General features: G+C 52.5%; 1 non-coding gene across 1 annotated transcript; it reads left to right on the top strand.

Moving 5' to 3' along the window:
* The first annotated feature begins 17,299 nt into the window (after nucleotides 1–17,299).
* On the top strand, nucleotides 17,300–17,383 carry trnal-uaa (transfer RNA leucine (anticodon UAA)). The gene has a single exon. It is a non-coding gene; the product is annotated as a tRNA-Leu (tRNA).
* The last annotated feature ends 340 nt before the right edge of the window (nucleotides 17,384–17,723 follow it).

Below are 17,723 nucleotides of genomic sequence, written 5' to 3'. Positions count from 1 at the left end.
TAAATGTGGTCAGAGTGACGGGGAAAGAGGGTCAGCAGCAGAGGAATGGGGACAGAAAGAGCGGGAAGAGGGTCAGCAGCAGGTATTTGTGGTCAGAGTGACGGGGGATAGAGGGTCAGCAGCAGGTAAATGGGGCCAGAGAGAGGGGTGAAGAGGGTCAGCAGCGGGTAAATGGGGTCAGTGTGAGTGCGAAGAGGGTCAGCCGCAGTTAAGTGAAGTCGGAGAGAGGGGAAAAAGGGTCAGCAGCAGGTAAATGGGGCCAGAGAGAGGGGGAAGAGGGTCAGCAGCAGGTAAATGGGGTCAGTGTGAGTGCGAAGAGGGTCAGCCGCAGTTAAGTGAAGTCGGAGAGAGGGGAAAAAGGGTCAGCAGCAGGTAAATGGGGCCAGAGAGAGGGGGAAGAGGATCAGCAGCAGGTAAATGGGGCCAGAGAGAGGGTGAAGAGGGTTAGCAGCAAGTAAATGGGCCAGAGAGAGGGGGAAGAGGGTCAGCAGCAGGTAAATAGGGACAGAGAGAGGGGGAAGAGGATCAGCAGTAGGTAAATGGGGTCAGAGAGAGAGGGGGAAGAGGGTCAGCAGCAGGTAAATGGGGACAAAGAGTGGGGGAAGAGGGTCAGCAGCAGCTAAATGGGGCCAGAGAGAGGGGGAAGAGGGTCAGCAGCAGGTAATTGGGGTCAGGGAGGGGGAAGAGGTTCAGCAGCAGGTAAATGGGGTCAGAGAGAGGGGGAAGAGGGTCAGCAATCGATAAATGGGGACAGGGAGTGGGGGAAGAGTGTCAACAGCAGTTAATTAGGGTCAGAGAGGGGGAAGAGGGTCAGCAGCTGGTAAATGGTGTCAGAGAGAGGAGGAAGAGGGTCAGCAGCAGGTAACTGGTGTCAGAGAGAGGAGGAAGAGGGTCAGCAGCAGGTAAATGGTGTCAGAGAGAGGGGGAAGAGGCTCAGCAGCAGGTAAATGGGGTCAGAGAGAGGGGGAAGAGGTTCAGCAGCAGGTAAATGGGGTAAAAGAGAGGGGGAAGAGGGTCAGCAGCAGGTAAATGGGGTCAGAGAGGGGGAAGAGGGTCAGCAGCAGGTAAATGGGGTCAGAGAGGGGGAAGATGGTCAGCAGCAGGTAAATGGGGTCAGAGAGAGGGGGAAGAGGGTCAGCAGCAGGTAAATGTGGTCAGAGAGGGGGAAGAGTGTCAGCAGCCGGAAAATGGGGTCAGAGAGAGGGGGAAGAGGCTCAGCAGCAGGTAAATGGGGTCAGAGAGAGGGGGAAGAGGGTCAGCAGCAGGTAAATGGGGTCAGAGAGAGGGGGAAGAGGGTCAGCAGCAGGTAAATGGTGTCAGAGAAAGGGGGAAGAGGCTCAGCAGCAGGTAAATGGGGTCAGAGAGAGGGTGAAGAGGGTTAGCAGCAGGTAAATTGGGTCAGAGAGAGGGGGGAAGAGGGTCAGCAGCAGATAAATGGGGTCAGAGAGGGGGGAAGAGGGTCAGCAGCAGGTAAATGGGGTCAGAGAGGGGGGAAGAGGGTCAGCAGCAGGTAAATGGTGTCAAGGAGAGGGGGGAAGAGAGTCAGCAGCAGGTAAATGGGGTCAAGGAGAGGGGGTAAGAGGGTCAGCAGCAGATAAATGGGGCCAGGGAGTGGGAAGAGGGTCAGCAGCAGGTAAATGGGGTCAGTGGGAGGGGAAGAGGGTCAGCAGCAGCTAAATTGTGTCATAGAGAGGGGGAAGAGGGTCAGCAGCATGTAAATGGGATCAGAGAGAGAGAGGGAAGAGTGTCAGCAGCAGGTAAATGGGGGCAGAGAGAGGGGGAAGAGGGTCAGCAGCAGGTAAATGGTGTCAGAGAGAGTGCAAAGAGGGTCAGCAGCAGGGAAATGTGGTCAGCGAGAGGGGGAAGAGGGTCAGTAGTAGGTAAGTGGGGTCAGAGAGAGGGGGAAGAGGGTCAGCAGCAGCTAAATGGGGTCAGTGTGAGTGCGAAGAGGGTCAGCAGCAGTTAAGTGATGTCGGAGAGTGGTGAAAGATGGTCAGCAGCAGGTAAATGGGGCCAGAGAGAGGGGGAAGGTGGTCAGCAGCAGGTAAATGGGGTCACTGTGAGTGTGAAGAGGGTCAGCAGCAGGTAAATGGGGCCAGAGAGTGCGGGAAGAGGTTCAGCAGGAGGTAAATGGGGTCAGAGAGAGGGGCAAGAGGGTGAGCAGCAGGTAAATGGGTCCAGAGAGAGGGGGTAGAGAGTTAGCAGCAAGTAAATGGGTCAGAGAGATGGGGAAGAGGGTCAGCAGCAGGTAAATGGGGACAGAGAAAGGGGGAAGAGGATGAGCAGCAGGTAAATGGGGCCAGAGAGGGGGAAGAGGATCAGCAGCAGGTAAATGGGGTCAGAGAGAAAGGGGGAAGAAGGTCAGCAGCAGGTAACTGGGGTCAGAGAGAGGGGGAAGAGGGTCAGCATCAGGTAAATGGGGTCAGAGAGAGGGGGAAAGAGGGTCAGCAGCAGGTAATTGGGGTCAGGGAGGGGGAAGAGGGTCAGCAGCAGGTAAATGGGGTCAGAGAGAGGGGAAATATGGTCAGCAGCAGTTAAATGGGGTCAGAGAGGAGGAAGAGGGTCAGCAGCAGGTAAATGGGGTCAGAGAGAGAGGGGGAAGAGGGTCAGCAGCAGGTAAATGGGGTCAGAGAGATGGGGAAGAGGGTCAGCAGCAGGTAAATGGTGTCAGAGAGAGGGGGAAGAGGGTCAGCAGCAGGTAAATGGGGACAGAGTGAGGGAGAAGACGTTCAGCAGCAGGTAAATGGGGTCAGAGAGAGTGGGAGGAGGGTCAGCAGCAAGTAAATGGTGTCAGAGAGAGGGGGAAGAGGGTCAGCAGCAGGTAAATGTGGTCAGAGAGAGGGGAAAGAGGGTCAGCAGCAGGTAAATGGGGTTAGTGTGAGTGCGAAAATGGTCAGCAGCAGTTAAGTGATGTTGGATAGAGGGGAAAGAGGGTCAGCAGCAGGTAAATGGGGCCAGAGAGAGGGGGAAGATGGTCAGCAGCAGGTAAATGGGGTCAGAGAGAGGGGGAAGATGGTCAGCAGCAGGTAAATGGGGTCAGAGAGAGAGGGGGAAGAGGGTCAGCAGCAGGTAAATGGGGTCAGAGAGAGGGGGAAGAGGGTCAGCAGCAGGTAAATTGTGTCAGAGAGAGGGGGAAGAGGGTCAGCAGCAGGTAAATGGGGTCAGAGAGAGGGGAAAGAGGGTCAGCAGCAGGTAAATCGGGCCAGAGAAAGGGGGAAGAGGGTCAGCAGCGTGTAAATGGGGTCAGTGTGAGTGCGAAGATGGTCAGCAGCAGTAAAGTGATGTTGGATAGAGGGGAAAGAGGGTCAGCAGCAGGGAAATGGGGCCAGAGAGAGGGGGAAGAGGGTCACCAGCAGGTAAATGGGGTCAGTGTGAGTGCGAAGAGGGTCAGCAGCAGGTAAATGTGGCCAGAGAGAGGGGCAAGAGGGTCAGCAGCAGGTAAATGGGGTCAGAGTGAGGGGGAAGAGGGTCAGCAGCAGGTAAATGGGTCCAGAGAGAGCGGGTAGAGGGTTAGCAGCAAGTAAATTGGTCAGAGAGATGGGGAAGAGGGTCAGCAGCAGGTAAATGGGGACAAAGAGAGCGGGAAGAGGATCAGCAGCAGGTAAATGGGGTCAGAGAGTGGGGGAAGAGGGTCAGCAGCAGGTAAATGGCGTCAGAGAGTGGGGGAAGAGGGTCAGCAGCAGGTAAATGGCGTCAGAGAGTGGGGGAAGAGGGTCAGCAGCAGGTAAATGGGGACAGAGAGTGGGGGAAGAGGGTCAGCAGCAGGAAAATGGCGTCAGAGAGAGGGGGAAGAGGGTCAGCGGCAGGTAAATGGGGTCAGAGAGGGGGAAGAGGATCAGCAGCAAGTAAATGGGGTCATAGAGAGGGGAAATATGGTCAGCAGCTGGTAAATGGTGTCAGCGTGGGGGGGAGTGGCTCAGCAGCAGGTAAATGGTGTCAGAGAGAGGGGGAAGAGGGTCAGCAGCAGGTAAATGGGGTCAGAGAGGGGGAAGAGGATCAGCAGCAAGTAAATGGGGTCATAGAGAGGGGAAATATGGTCAGCAGCTGGTAAATGGTGTCAGCGTGGGGGGGAGTGGCTCAGCAGCAGGTAAATGGTGTCAGAGAGAGGGGGAAGAGGGTCAGCAGCAGGTAAATGGCGTCAGAGAGTGGGGTAAGAGGGTCAGCAGCAGGTAAATGGGGTCAGAGAGGGGGAAGAGGGTCAACAGCACGTAAATGGGGTCAGGGAGAGGGGGAATAGGGTCAGCAGCAGGTAAATGGGGTCAGGGAGAGGGGGAAGAGGGTCAGCAGCAGTTAAATGGGGTCAGAGAGGGGGAAGAGGGTCAACAGCACGTAAATGGGGTCAGGGAGAGGGGGAATAGGGTCAGCAGCAGGTAAATGGGGTCAGGGAGAGGGGGAAGAGGGTCAGCAGCAGGTAAATGGGGTCAGAGAGATGGGGAAGTGGGTCAGCAGCAGGTGAATCGGGTCAGAGAGATGGGGAAGTGGGTCAGCAGCAGGTAAATGGTGTCAGAGAGAGGGGGAAGAAGTTCACCAACGGGTAAATGGGGTCAGAGAGAGTGGGAGGAGGGTCAGCAGCAAGTAAATGGGGTCAGGGATAGGGAAGAGGGTCAGCAGCAGGTAAGTGGGATCAGAGAGAGGTGGAAGAGGGTCAGCAGCATTTAAATGGGGTCAGATAGAGGGGGAAGATGGTCAGCAGCAGGTAAATGGGGTCAGAGAGAGAGGGGGAAGAGGGTCAGCAGCAGGAAAATGGGGTCAGAGAGAGGGGGAAGAGGGTCAGCAGCAGGTAAATTGTGTCAGAGAGAGGGGGAAGAGGGTCAGCAGCAGGTAAATGGGGACAGAGAGAGGGGGAAAAGGGTCAGCAGCAGGTAAATGGGGCCAGAGAAAGGGGGAAGAGGGTCAGCAGCAGTTAAGTGATGTCGGAGAGAGGGGAAAGAGGGTCAGCAGCAGGTAAATGGGGCCAGAGAGATGGGGAAGAGGGTCAGCAGCAGGTATATGGCGTCAGAGAGAGGGGGAAGATGGTCAGCAGCAGATAAATGGGGTCAGAAACAGGGGGAAGAGGGTCAGCAGCAGGTAAATGGTGTCAGAGAGAGGGAGAAGACGTTCAGCAGCAGGTAAATGCGGCCAGAGAAAGGGGGAAGAGTGTCAGCAGCAGTTAAGTGATGTCGGAGAGAGGGGAAAGAGGGTCAGCAGCAGGTAAATGGCGCCAGAGAGATGGGGAAGAGGGTCAGCAGCAGGTAAATGGGGTCAGAGGGATGGGGAAGAGGGTCAGCAGCAGGTAAATGGCGTCAGAGAGAGGGGGAAGAGGGTCAGCAGCAGGTAAATGGGGCCAGAGAGAGGGGGAAGAGGGTCAGCAGCAGGTAAATGGGGACAGAGAGAGGGGGAAGAGGGTCAGCAGCAGGTAAAAGGGGTCAGTGTGAGTGCAAAGAGGGTCAGCAGCAGGTAAATGGGGCAAGAGAGACGGTCAAGAGGGTCTGCAGCAGGTAAGTGGGGTCAGAGAGAGGGGCAAGAGGGACGGTTGCAGGTAAATAGGTCCAGAGAGAGGGGGTAGAGGGTTAGCAGCAAGTAAACTGGTCAGAGAGATGGGGAAGAGGGTCAGCAGCAGGTAAATGTGGACAGAGATGGGGAAGAGGATCAACAGCAGGTAAATGGGGTCAGAGAGAGGGGGAAGAGGGTCAGCAGCAAGTAAATGGCGTCAGAGAGTGGGGGAAGGGTGTCAGCAGCAGGTAAATGGGGTCAGAGAGAGGGGAAATATGGTCAGCAGCTGGTAAATGGGGTCAGCGTGGGGGGAAGTGGCTCAGCAGCAGATAAATGGTGTCAGAGAGAGGGGGAAGAGGGTCAGCAGCAGGTAAATGGGGTCAGAGAGAGGTGAAGAGGGTCAGCAGCAGGTAAATGGGGTCAGAGAGAGGGGGAAGAGGGTCAGCAGCAGGTAAATGAGTTCAAGGAGAGGGGGAAGAGGGTCAGCAGCAGGTAAATGGGGTAAGAGAGAGGGGGAAGAGGGTCAGCAGCAGGTAAATGGGGTACAATAGAGGGGAAAAGAGGGTCAGCAGCAGGTAAATTGGGTACAATAGAGGGGGAAAGAGGGTCAGCAGCAGGTAAATTGGGTATAAGAGAGGGGGAAAGAGGGTCAGCAGCAGGTAAATTGGGTAAAAGAGAGGGGGAAAGAGGGTCAGCAGCAGGTAAATGGGGTCAGGCAGTGGGGGAAGAGGGTCAGCAGCAGACAACTGGGGCCAGAGAGAGCGGGAAGAGTGTCAGCAGCAGGTAAATGGCGTCAGAGAGGGGGAAGACGGTCAGCAGCAGGTAAATGAGGTCAAGGAGAGGGGGGAAGAGGGTCAGCAGCAGGTAAATGGGGTCAAGGAGAGGGGAGAAGAGGGTCAGCATCAGGTAAATGGGGTAAAAGAGAGGGGGGAAGAGGGTCAGCAGCAGATATTTGGGGCCAGAGAGAGGGGAAAGAGGGTCAGCAGCAGGTAAATGTGGGTCAGAGAGAGGGGGAAGAGCATCAGCGGCAGGAAAATGGGGTCAGACAGATGGGGGAAGAGGCTCAGCAACAGGTAAATGGGGTCAGAGAGGGGGGAAGAGGGTCAGCAGCAGGTAAATGGGTTCAAGGAGAGGGGGGAAGAGAGTCAGCAGCAGGTAAATGGGGTCAAGGAGAGGGGAGAGGAGCGTCAGCAGCAGGTAAATGGGGTCAGGGAGAGGGGGGAAGAGGGTCAGCAGCAGGTAAATGGGGTCAGAGAGTGGGGGAGAGGGTCAGCAGCAGATAAATGGGGTCAAGGAGAGGGGGGAAGAGAGTCAGCAGCAGGTAAATGGGGTCAGAGAGTGGGGGAAGAGGGTCAGCAGCAGCTAAATGGGGTCAGAGAGAGGGGGAAGAGGGTCAGCAGCAGGTAAATTTTGTCAGAGAGAGGGGGAAAAGGGTCAGCAGCAGGTAAATGGGGTCAGAGAGAGGGGAAACAGGGTCAGCAGCAGGTAAATGGGGCCAGAGGAAGGGGGAAGAGGGTCAGCAGCGGGTAAATGGGGTCAGTGTGAGTGCGAAGAGGGTCAGCAGCAGTTAAGTGATGTCGGAGAGAGGGGCAAGAGGGTCAGCAGCAGGTAACTGGGGTCAGAGCGAGGGGTAAGAGGGTCAGCAGCAGGTAAATGGGTCCAGAGAGAGGGGGTAGCGGGTTAGCAGCATTGAAATTGGTCAGAGAGAGGGGGAAGAGGGTCAGCAGCAGGTAATTGGGGACAGAGAGAGGGGGAAGAGGATCAGCAGCAGGTCAATGGGGTCAAAGAGAGAGGAGGAAGAGGGCCAGCAGCAGGTAATTGGGGACAGAGAGTGGGGGAAGAGGGTCAGCAGCAGGTAAATGGGGTCAGAGAGAGGGGGAAGAGGGTCAGCAGCAGGTAAATGGGGTCAGAGAGAGGGGGAAGAGTGTCAGCAGCTGGTAAATGGGGTCAGCGTGGGGGGAAGTGGCTCAGCAGCAGATAAATGGTGTCAGAGAGAGGGGGGAAGAGGGTCAGCAGCAGGTAAATGGGGTAAAAGAGAGGGGGAAAGAGGGTCAGCAGCAGGTAAATGGGGCCAGAGAGTGCGGGAAGAGGGTCAGCAGCAGGTAAATGGGTTCAAGGAGAGGGGGAAGAGGGTCAGCAGCAGGTAAATGGGGTCAGAGAGAGGGGGAAGAGGGTCAGCAGCAGGTAAATGGGGTCAGAGTGAGGGGGAAGTGGGTCAGCAGCAGGTAAATGGGGTCAGAGAGAGGGGGGAAGAGGGTCAGCAGCAGGTAAATTGGGTACAATAGAGGGGGAAAGAGGGTCAGCAGCAGGTAAATTGGGTATAAGAGAGGGGGAAAGAGGGTCAGCAGCAGGTAAATTGGGTCAGAGAGAGGGGGAAGAGGGTCAGCAGCAGGCAAATGGGTTCAAGGACAGGGGGAAGAGGGTCAGCAGCAGGTAAATGGGGTCAGAGAGAGGGGGAAGAGGGTCAGCAGCAGGTAAATGGGGTACAATAGAGGGGGAAAGAGGGTCAGCAGCAGGTAAATTGGGTACAATAGAGGGGGAAAGAGGGTCAGCAGCAGGTAAATTGGGTATAAGAGAGGGGGAAAGAGGGTCAGCAGCAGGTAAATTGGGTTAAAGAGAGGGGGAAAGAGGGTCAGCAGCAGGAAAATGGGGTCAGAGAGGGGGGAAGAGTGTCAGCAGCAGGTAAATGGGGTCAGAGACAGGGGGAAGAGGGTCAGCAGCAGGTAAATGGGGTCAGAGACAGGGGGAAGAGGGTCAGCAGCAGGTAAATGGGGTCAGAGAGTGGGGGAAGAGGGTCAGCAGCAGACAACTGGGGCCAGAGAGAGCGGGAAGAGTGTCAGCAGCAGGAAAATGGCGTCAGAGAGGGGGAAGACGGTCAGCAGCAGGTAAATGAGGTCAAGGAGAGGGGGGAAGAGGGTCAGCAGCAGGTAAATGGGGTCAAGGAGAGGGGAGAAGAGGGTCAGCAGCAGGTAAATGGGGTAAAAGAGAGGGGGGAAGAGGGTCAGCAGCAGATATTTGGGGCCAGAGAGAGGGGAAAGAGGGTCAGCAGCAGGTAAATGTGGGTCAGAGAGAGGGGGAAGTGCATCAGCGGCAGGAAAATGGGGTCAGAGATAGGGGGGAAGAGGCTCAGCAGCAGGTAAATGGGGTCAGAGAGGGGGGAAGAGGGTCAGCAGCAGGTAAATGGGGTCAGAGAGAGGTGGAAGAGGATCAGCAGCAGATACATGAGGTCAGAGAGAGTTGGAAGAGGGTCAGCAGCAGGTAAATGGGGTCAGAGAGAGGTGGAAGAGGATCAGCAGCAGATACATGAGGTCAGAGAGAGTTGGAAGAGGGTCAGCAGCAGGTAAATGGGGTCAGAAAGCGGGGGAAGAGAGTCAGCAGCAGGTAAATGGGTCAGAGAAAGGGGACTCTCCAGAGGCCTGTGGATGCTCAGTCGATGACTATCTTCAAGGTTGAGAGCGATAGATATCTGGGCTCTAAGTGAATCAATGGACCTGGAGACCGGGCGGGAAACTGAAGTTGTGCTGGAAGTTCAGCCATGATCTTACTGATTGGTGGAGCAGCCTCGAGGGGTTCTATGTCCTACTCCTGCTCCTTTTTCTTATGTTAATAAAAAACGCGGCAGCCAATTTGCGCCCTGCAAGCTCCCACAAACGGCAATGTGATAATGACCAGATAATCTGTTGTTTTGAGTAGATTGAGGGATAAATATTGACCAGGTCACCGGGTAACTTCCCTGCTCTTTTTCGAAGTAGTGCCGAATGTGATCTTTTACGCCCACCTGAGAGGGCAGACGGGGCTTGGGTTTAACGTCTCAGCTGAAACAAGGCAACTCCGACAGTGCAGCACTCCCTCAGTGTTGCCTTGAAGTGCCCAAGTCTCTGAACCAATATCTTTCTGATTCAGGGTGTCACCAACTGAGCCAGGGCTGACACACGGCCTCCCTGAAGGCCCGCGTCATTGTATCGAAACGGAGCTGGAGCTTCCCGGATTGTTGGAACCGACAGGTTGCAGGTGTCCTGTTGAGCGAAAGAATCTCTCTGAGAAGAGGGGAAAGCCAATCGGGGAAATTAAAGGGAGTGGTGAATCAGTGACCTGCCAGACACCCAATCCGGGAATGACGGATTGAACCAAATATAGGAAAAGAGGAACTCTACAGGTACCTGTTCGGTAATTCTTCAACATCATAAAACCATCCCAAGTAATTCTCCCTGTGTCCTGGCCGGTATTTCCACCTTATGTTAATTTCACGGAAACTTTGACTTTAAATCAGACAATAGTCAGAAGAGGGCAGCGTGAATCTACATTGCAGCTGAATGTATTGTCATGTATTGTGTTTAAAGTTACCTCACACTATTTATAAAATGGGGCGCACAGTTAAGATGAAGAGGGGCCGTCGGACTGTGGATTCCACCGCTGCTGCTGCTCAACAATAATTGCCTTCAGTGTGTACAGTGAGCAGAAAGGAATTGCTGCTGATTCTTCACATTTCCCACTGCACTCATTGTCATTCTGCTTTAACAGAACCAGCTTGGATCTCATGATATATTTAAACAATAAACCTCGGGGCTGATAGAATAATAATACAATAATATGAACATCACGTGCTTTCAATGGAGAAGTGTTTTCCACCTGCCGTGAGCAGAGAGCTTGGTGAAGACAGCGTTTGGTGAATCTGCTAAACTGAGTGGTGATGGGAAGTTGGTGAGAGTGGGACTTTGGTGCAGAGGGGGAAGGAGCTGCTCAGTAATTTAAATCAAGGAACAACAGTAAATACACAAAAAGAGCCTAACTAATTAGATCTAGGGATAAAATTAAAATTAACTAAGTTCAGGATAGCAACATTAAAGGAATCTGAATTGCATTAAATAAAAATCGGATGTACATCATTAATTAAATAATAAGTAGGAGAAAGGGGTGCTAAACTAATATAGATGAAGAATACTAGAATAGAATCATAGAAGTTTACAGCACTGAAGGGGCCATTCGGCCCGTCGGGCCAGTGCCGGCTCTTTGAAAGAGCTGTAAAATTTGAACCCCGACCCCAGCGTTTTACTCTTAACCCTGGAAATCTGTTCCCTTCAAATACAGGTCCAATTGTAATCAAGATCAAGGGGCAGCTGAGACCCGCTGCCTGCAATTCTTGTGGCATTTAGCAGCTGCAGAAAGTTTCCTGTGTCCTGGATAACCACGTGTTCAGGACGAGCTCGAGTTGCTCGAGCTCAGGGTTTCTGAGACTGAGCAGCGGCGGGAATCACTGCTGGGCATTCGGGAGGCTGGCAATTCCCCGTAGAAAAAGTTGCAGGAGGTGGTAACCCCGCAGCTACAGAGAGTTCAGGTGGGGAGTAAGTGGGTGGCCAACTGACAGGTGAGCAGGAGGCAGGCCCTGCAGGATTCCCCCGCGAATCAGGCCCTCCCAACCCGGTTTTCCGTGCTGATACCAGTGACGGTGATGACACCCCGGGGGAGTGCATCCTAGAGGAAAGAGGTTGGTGAAGGGAGAGATGGGTGAATCTGCTAAACGGCTTCGTGGGGCAAATGGCTCCACAGGGGGCGCAGCAAAGCGAGCACATTCAGTAGTGCTTGGGGATTCGATAATCAGGGGGGAGAGACAGGCGTTACAGCATCAGTCGTCGTGATTCTCGCAGAGTGTGTTGCCTCCCTGATGCCAGGGTGATGGACATCATTGATAGGGTGCATAACATTTTGCGAGGGGCAGATGAACAGCCAGCAGCCATGATCATTGTTGGAACCAATGACGGAGATAGGAAACGGGCTGTGTTCCTACAGGCACATTTTCCAGAGCAAGTTAAACTGCAGTACCAAAAAAGGTAGTAATCCCTGGATTACTCCCAGTGTCACGTCCTGGAGCATATAGGAGAAGTAAGATAAGACATGTTAACGTGTGGCTGGAGAACTGGTGCAGATGGGAGGTGTAAGACATTCTGATTGTCTGATAGATTTTAGGGTTCAGACTCGTGGAACAGAGAGCAAAAAACCCAATGAATCTGTGAAACTTCTATTACTTAAAAATCCACAAGAGGTTACAAGTAAAATTAGCAGAATACAAATAGTACTCAATTCATGTACTTATCACAAGCAAGTATCAAAAATCATTTACTTTAAGCTCAGGTGATTAAAAGCAAACCCACATGCATACAACACCTGGTTGGGTATTGGAACCGGGGGGCAACGGGTGAATGGGTGGGTATTGGAGCCGGGGGTCCCTGTGTGAATGGTTGGGTTTTGGAGACGAGGGGGCAGTGGGTGAATGGTTGGGTATTGGAGCCGGTGGTCCATGGGTAAATGGTTGGGTATTGGAGCCGGGGGGCAGTGGGTGAATGGTTGGGTATTGGAGCCGGTAGTCCATGGGTGAATGGTTGGGTATTGGAGCCGGGGGTCATGATTGTGTATTAGAGCCGAGGGGGCAGTGGGTGTATGTGTGGGTACTGGAGATGCGGAGGCAGTGGGCGAATGGTTGGGTACTGGAGCCGGGGGGGGCAGTGGGTGAATGGCTGGGTACTGGAGCTGAGGGGGCAGTGGGTGAATGGCTGGGTACTGCAGCTGCGGGGGCAGTGGGCGAATGGCTGGGTACTGCAGCTGTGGGGGCAGTGGGCGAATGGTTGGGTACTGGAGCTGCGGGGGCAGTGGGCGAATGGTTGGGTACTGGAGCCGGGAGCAGTGGGTGAATGGTTGGGTACTGGAGCCGGGGGGCAGTGGCTGAATGGTTGAGTACTGGAGCCGGGGAGCAGTGGGTGAATGGTTGGGTATTGGCACCGGGGGGCAGTGGTTGAATGCTTGGGTACTGGAGCTGGTGGAGCAAGGGTGGTGCAGTGGGTGAATGTTTGAGTATTGGAGCCGAGGGCCGGGCGTGGTGCAGTGGGGGAATGGTGGAGTATTGGAGACGAGGGGCACTGGTTGGGTATTGGAGCTGGGGGCAATGGTTGGGCATTGGAGCTGGGTGCAATGGTTTGGAATTGTTGCTGTGGGGGGAGCTGTGTTTGTGTATTGGATCCAGGGGGCAATGGTTGGGCATTGGAGCCGGGGGCAATGGTTCTGTATTGGAACCGGGGACAATGGTTGGGTTTTGTAGCTGTTGGTGGAGCTGTGTTTGTGTATTGGATCCGGGGGGCAGTGGTTGAGTATGTTAGCTGTGGTGGGAGCAGTGTGTATGTATTGGAGCCGGGGGCAATGGTTGGGTATTGGAGCTGTGGGGGGGGTGCACTGGTTGGTTATTGTAGCTGTGGTGGGGGCAGTGGTTCGGTATTGGAGCCGGGGGGTAATGGTTGGGTATTGCAGCTGTGGTGGAAGCAGTGGTTGGGTATTGGAGCCGGGGGGTAAGGGTTGGGTATTGTAGCTGTGGTGGGAGCAGTGGTTGGGCATTGGAGCTAGTGGGCAATGGTTGGGTATTGTAGCTGTCGTGGGAGCAATGGTTGGGTATTGGAGCCGGGGGGCAATGGTTGGGTGTTGTAGCTGTGGTGGGAGCAGTGGTTAGGTATTGGAGGCGGGGGCAATGGTTGGGTATTGGAGCCAGGGGGCAATGGTTGGGTACTGTCGCTGTGGTGGGAGCAGTGGTTGGGTATTGGAGCTGGGGGGCATTGGTTGGGTATTGTAGCTGTGGTGGGGACAATGGTTGGGCATTGTTGCTGTGGTGGGAGCAGTGATTGGGTTTTGGAGCTGTGCTGGGAGCAGTGGTTCGGTATTGGAGCTGAGGGGCAATGGTTGGGTATTGCAGCTGTGGTGGGAGCAGTGATTTGGTATTGGAGCTGTGCTGGGAGCAGTGGTTGGGTTTTGGAGCTGAGGGGCAATGGTTGGGTATTGCAGCTGTGGTGGGAGCAATGGTTGGGTATTGGAGCTGGGGGGGGCAATTGTTGGGTATTGCAGCTGTGGTGGGAGCAATGGTTGGGTATTGGAGCCGGGGGGGGCAATGGTTGGGTATTGTAGCTGTGGGGGGAGCAGTGGTTGGGTATTGAGCTGGGGGGCACTGCCAGCTGCAATATGATGGACATTGATTCCTTGGCTGGAAGTGAGGAAAAGATGCGACGGCAGCTTGAAGGAATGTTGTTAAAGGAGAACCAGATGTTCAAGGGCCAGGGAGGAAAGATTAGACAGGTGTTGTTCTCAGTGACGGACCGAGTGTCCAATGAACATAAACTGCAGGGCAAAATTAGTGCACCATCCAAGGGGATGCTCAGGCTTCAATTAACGCCTCAAAGAGAGTTGCTTGTAGCATGTATGGGGTATTCATTCTTTCCCCCAATACACGAGGGATTGGGTGATATGAAGAACAACCTAATCCCCAACTTTGTGACAAATAAACAGCTGGCAGAATGGAAGGTGTCGACGTCACGCTTTCCATTGTGAACTCAAGAGGTTGGGCATAGTCGGGGCAACGTCTCACCCGTGCCCTGGTAAACTGAAGGGTCTGGGAGGGATCATTCCTGCCCTGGCAATACAAGCGACCCATGGATCCATAAAAGTATGATCAGTAGAATCAGTTCTGATATTGGAGGAGAAATTGCATCATGAATATCAGCCCTTCCCACCGTACATGGTTCAAGTAAATGAAGGAAGGACAGCGCCAGACATGGCAGGATGTTCTTTAATCAAAGGATGTGTTGATATCACCTGAGGGAAGTTAATGAAACACTATGGGGGTTTTGTTTGGAATTAAGAAACTCCAACTTGCACCATGTCTGTAATATGCTGGCACCAGAGATAAACTAATACTAGTTGTGTCGCACAGGGGCGCTATTGTGTCGCTACGGCCGCAGCCTCTGTGAATACGGACCCCTCACCTGCCCTGTCACCCACTCCTCTTTCTGCTTTGAACCAACCTAGGTCACCAAGATAGTTCATGAGATCCTGATACCAGTGATCAAGCATAATGTTACGAACATCACACTGCACGGTGATATGCTCTCAGACACTGACAAAATATTGATTGGATTTGGATATCCACTGGACGCCCCTCCGCCACCCAACACACGACACTAAAACTAAAAGAGATTACAGAACGAACCGAGATCTCAGGAAAACACCTGCACCAACTACACCAGGAAAATGAAAACCTGCTAACAGAGCTAGAGGGAGTGGGAAGGAAATCACGGTGGGAGCAGGTCAATAACATCTTGATACACCCGTTGTTCAGAATTATTTCACAACTGTTAATTATTTTCCAATGCCGTCTACTGGTCCTGGTCATCATTGTGTACGTATTGCTCAGACAAGCCCTTACACAATTGAAGAGGAAAACAAGGAGCCGGGTCAGCAGAGAGCTCTCCCAAGCCTGGAGTGCGGGGGAACTCAGGAATAATTATCAACCAATGAAATAAGACCAAAGGAGCCATTGGAGCCGTGTGGACATGTTCGGTGTGCTGATATCAATGTAACAGTAATCGACTGTAAACTCCAAGCAGATCAACGGTAAAGACAGAAAGAAAGTTAATTGGCTCAGAGTGATTGCTCAAATTCTGTGTCTAAAGGGGGGAAATGTTAGAATGATTTAAGATGATTTATGTTAGAATGCTTTAAGATGATTCACTGGTCCAACTATCCCAGCGTCCTTTCACTTAGGTTTGCATTATTATATCAACATGGGAGATCCAAGCATATTAATAGGAACTTTCAAAAGTGAATTGAGGTGTTCCGCAAAGCAATCACCCAATCTTTGTGTGGTCTCCCCAATGTAGCGGAGTCTGCAGCAATTACAGTTTACTAAATTGCAAGAAGAAAAGTAAATCGTTGTTGCACCTGGAAGTTGTGTTCGGGTCCCTGGACAGTGAGAAGGGAGGAGGTAAAAGGGCCGGTGTTGCACCTCCTGCGCTTGCACGGGAAGGTGTCGTGGGAAGGGGAAGGGGTGGTCGGGTGATAGATGAGTGGACCAGAGTGTCGCAGAGGGAGCGGTCTCTTCTGACTGCTGAAAGGGGACTAGAGGGGAAGATGTGTTTGGTGATGGGATCAAGCTGGAGGTGGTGGAAATGGTGGAGGATGATCCATTGAATGTGGAGGCTGGTGGGGTGAAAGGTGAGGACAAGGGAAATCCTATCGTGCTTCAGAGAGGAAGAGGAATGGGCGAGAGCAGAAGTGCGGGAAATGGAACAGTCGAGAGTCCTGTCCACCATGGTGGAGGGGATTCCTTGGTTGAAGGAAAAGTAAAACATATCGGAAGGTGGCATCATCAGAAGAGATCCGATGGAGATGGAGAAACTGAGAAAAAGGAATAGAGCCCTTACACGAATCAAGGTGGGAGGAAGTGTCGTCAAGTTAGCTATGGGAGCAGCTGGGCATATTTGGTTGAAGTGAATGGATTCAAAGGAGAATTAGTTCCATGTATTTTCAATACAAGGGCAGCCAGGTGGAGGAAGGGCTGGTGGATGGTGACTGTGTTGGCCTCCGTTCAGGGAAGAAGCGGAGGGCCCTCCTGCCGTCCTGGTGGCTGATGGAGGTGTAGAGGGATTGGACGCCCACAGTGAAAGGGAGACGATGAGGACCAGGAAACTGGAAAGTAACTGTTGTTTTTTTCCACAGCAGCTTTCAAATCACTGGCATTATCAATGGGTTCGTATGTTCATGTGAAAGGAATTTGTCGAATTGTGTACAACTGCGCGTCGCTGTTTAAATCAGCAGGGCGGTTGAAGGATTCCTTTTAAAGATCGAGTGTACTTCAGTTCGTGTGGTTTCGAGCACTGCTGCCGGTGGATGTGATAATTCGTCCGAGAATTGTAACCATTGCAAAGGAAGTTTTAATATTTATATCTCACATTTCCAGGCAGCGTTCCTACATTTACAGCAGGCTATCCGCTGATTGACAGAAAATAGAAACAGGAGTGGGTCATTTAACCCTTCGAGCCTGTTCCGCCATTCAGTGAGATCATGCCTGACCTGGATCTTAACTTCACCCACCTGCTTTGACTCCAAATCAATCCCTATCTTGTCTGACAGAAAACTATCGACCTGAGCTTTAAATTATTAATTTAATTGGCAATAGAGCGCGAGGTGAGATGAGATTGCTTTATTACTCAGACGATGAGATTGTATTATTGCTCATAGGGTAGTTATGACCTGGAATGCATTGTCTGAACTGTTGGTGGAAGCAGATCCGATCGCTGATCCAATAGTCACATTCAGCAGGGAATTGGATAAATACTTGATGGCGAACAATGTGCAGGGCTGTGGGGAAAGTGCGTCATTCTATGGTTCTATGATGGGACAATGCTCTCCCTCAGTGAGCTTGTGTTTTCACCGGTAAACCTCAGGTCATGGCTTTAATTCCCGTCCGAGCCGGCAGCGACTTTCTCACCTTTAATGTGATGTTTCTCTTTTTCTCGCTCTATGATTCGCTCTATTTCTCTCTGTTTCTGTTGTTCTTACCATCTGTCAGTCTCTCTGTATGTCTCACTCAGTCTCAGTCACTTTCTGTAAGCTTTGCTAATTGGGTCTCTGATTATCCCTCCAACTATTACTTTCTCTCGGTCACTCTCCCCATCGCTCCCCCACAACATTTTACTCTGCACTTTATAATATAACCCTTTAAGCGCTGGCTCAGTTTAGAGCTTGCTGATCCTGAGTGTTTGACCTGCATTTTAACATTCTTCCTTCAAAGGTTTTCAGTGCTGATGGGAGGGTTACATGCTCTGTGGGCTAAAAGCCGAGGGGTTTCTTGTCTAGTTACGAACGGTCAGCTCAATGCATTACTTGCCCAGCTGCTGTCTTTATCCTCTCACATTTTCGGATTATGCTGATGCATAGTTTGCTCTGCGCTGAAAACTAAACTTAGTCAGCAAGGGATTTGTCGAATTTTCAAGCACTGCGCGGCTGGGTTTTTATCACCAGGGTGGCCGAGTGGTTAAGGCGTTGGACTTAAGATCCAATGGACGGTGTGTTTGCTTGGGTTCGAACCCCACTCCTGGTAGATGCTCAGGCAACGAGGTTGAAAGTAAAAACTAAAGCTATTTTTGGTAAGAAAACGCTTATGATCTCTGCAAAGGATGGTGCCATATTTATAATTCACCCTTCAAGACAGCGTTTCTTCATTTACAATTGGTGTACTGAACATAGGAACCGGAGGAGGCCCTTGAGCCTGTTCGCCATTCATTGAATTCCTGTCTGAGCTGTGTCTTAACTCCATCCAGCTGCTTTGGCTCCAGATCATTTTAACGCATGTGTAGCAAAAACGTACCGATCTCAGATTTACATTATTAGTTGAGCTGGAATATACTCCTATTTTGTGGGAGAGAGTTCCACACTGCTAC

The sequence above is a fragment of the Somniosus microcephalus genome, unplaced genomic scaffold (genome assembly GCF_052327205.1).
Source record: "Somniosus microcephalus isolate GS21.2 unplaced genomic scaffold, FLI_Smic_1.0 unresolved_chr1, whole genome shotgun sequence".
Taxonomy (NCBI): domain Eukaryota; kingdom Metazoa; phylum Chordata; class Chondrichthyes; order Squaliformes; family Somniosidae; genus Somniosus; species Somniosus microcephalus.
This window is presented reverse-complemented; position numbering and strand designations above follow the sequence as displayed.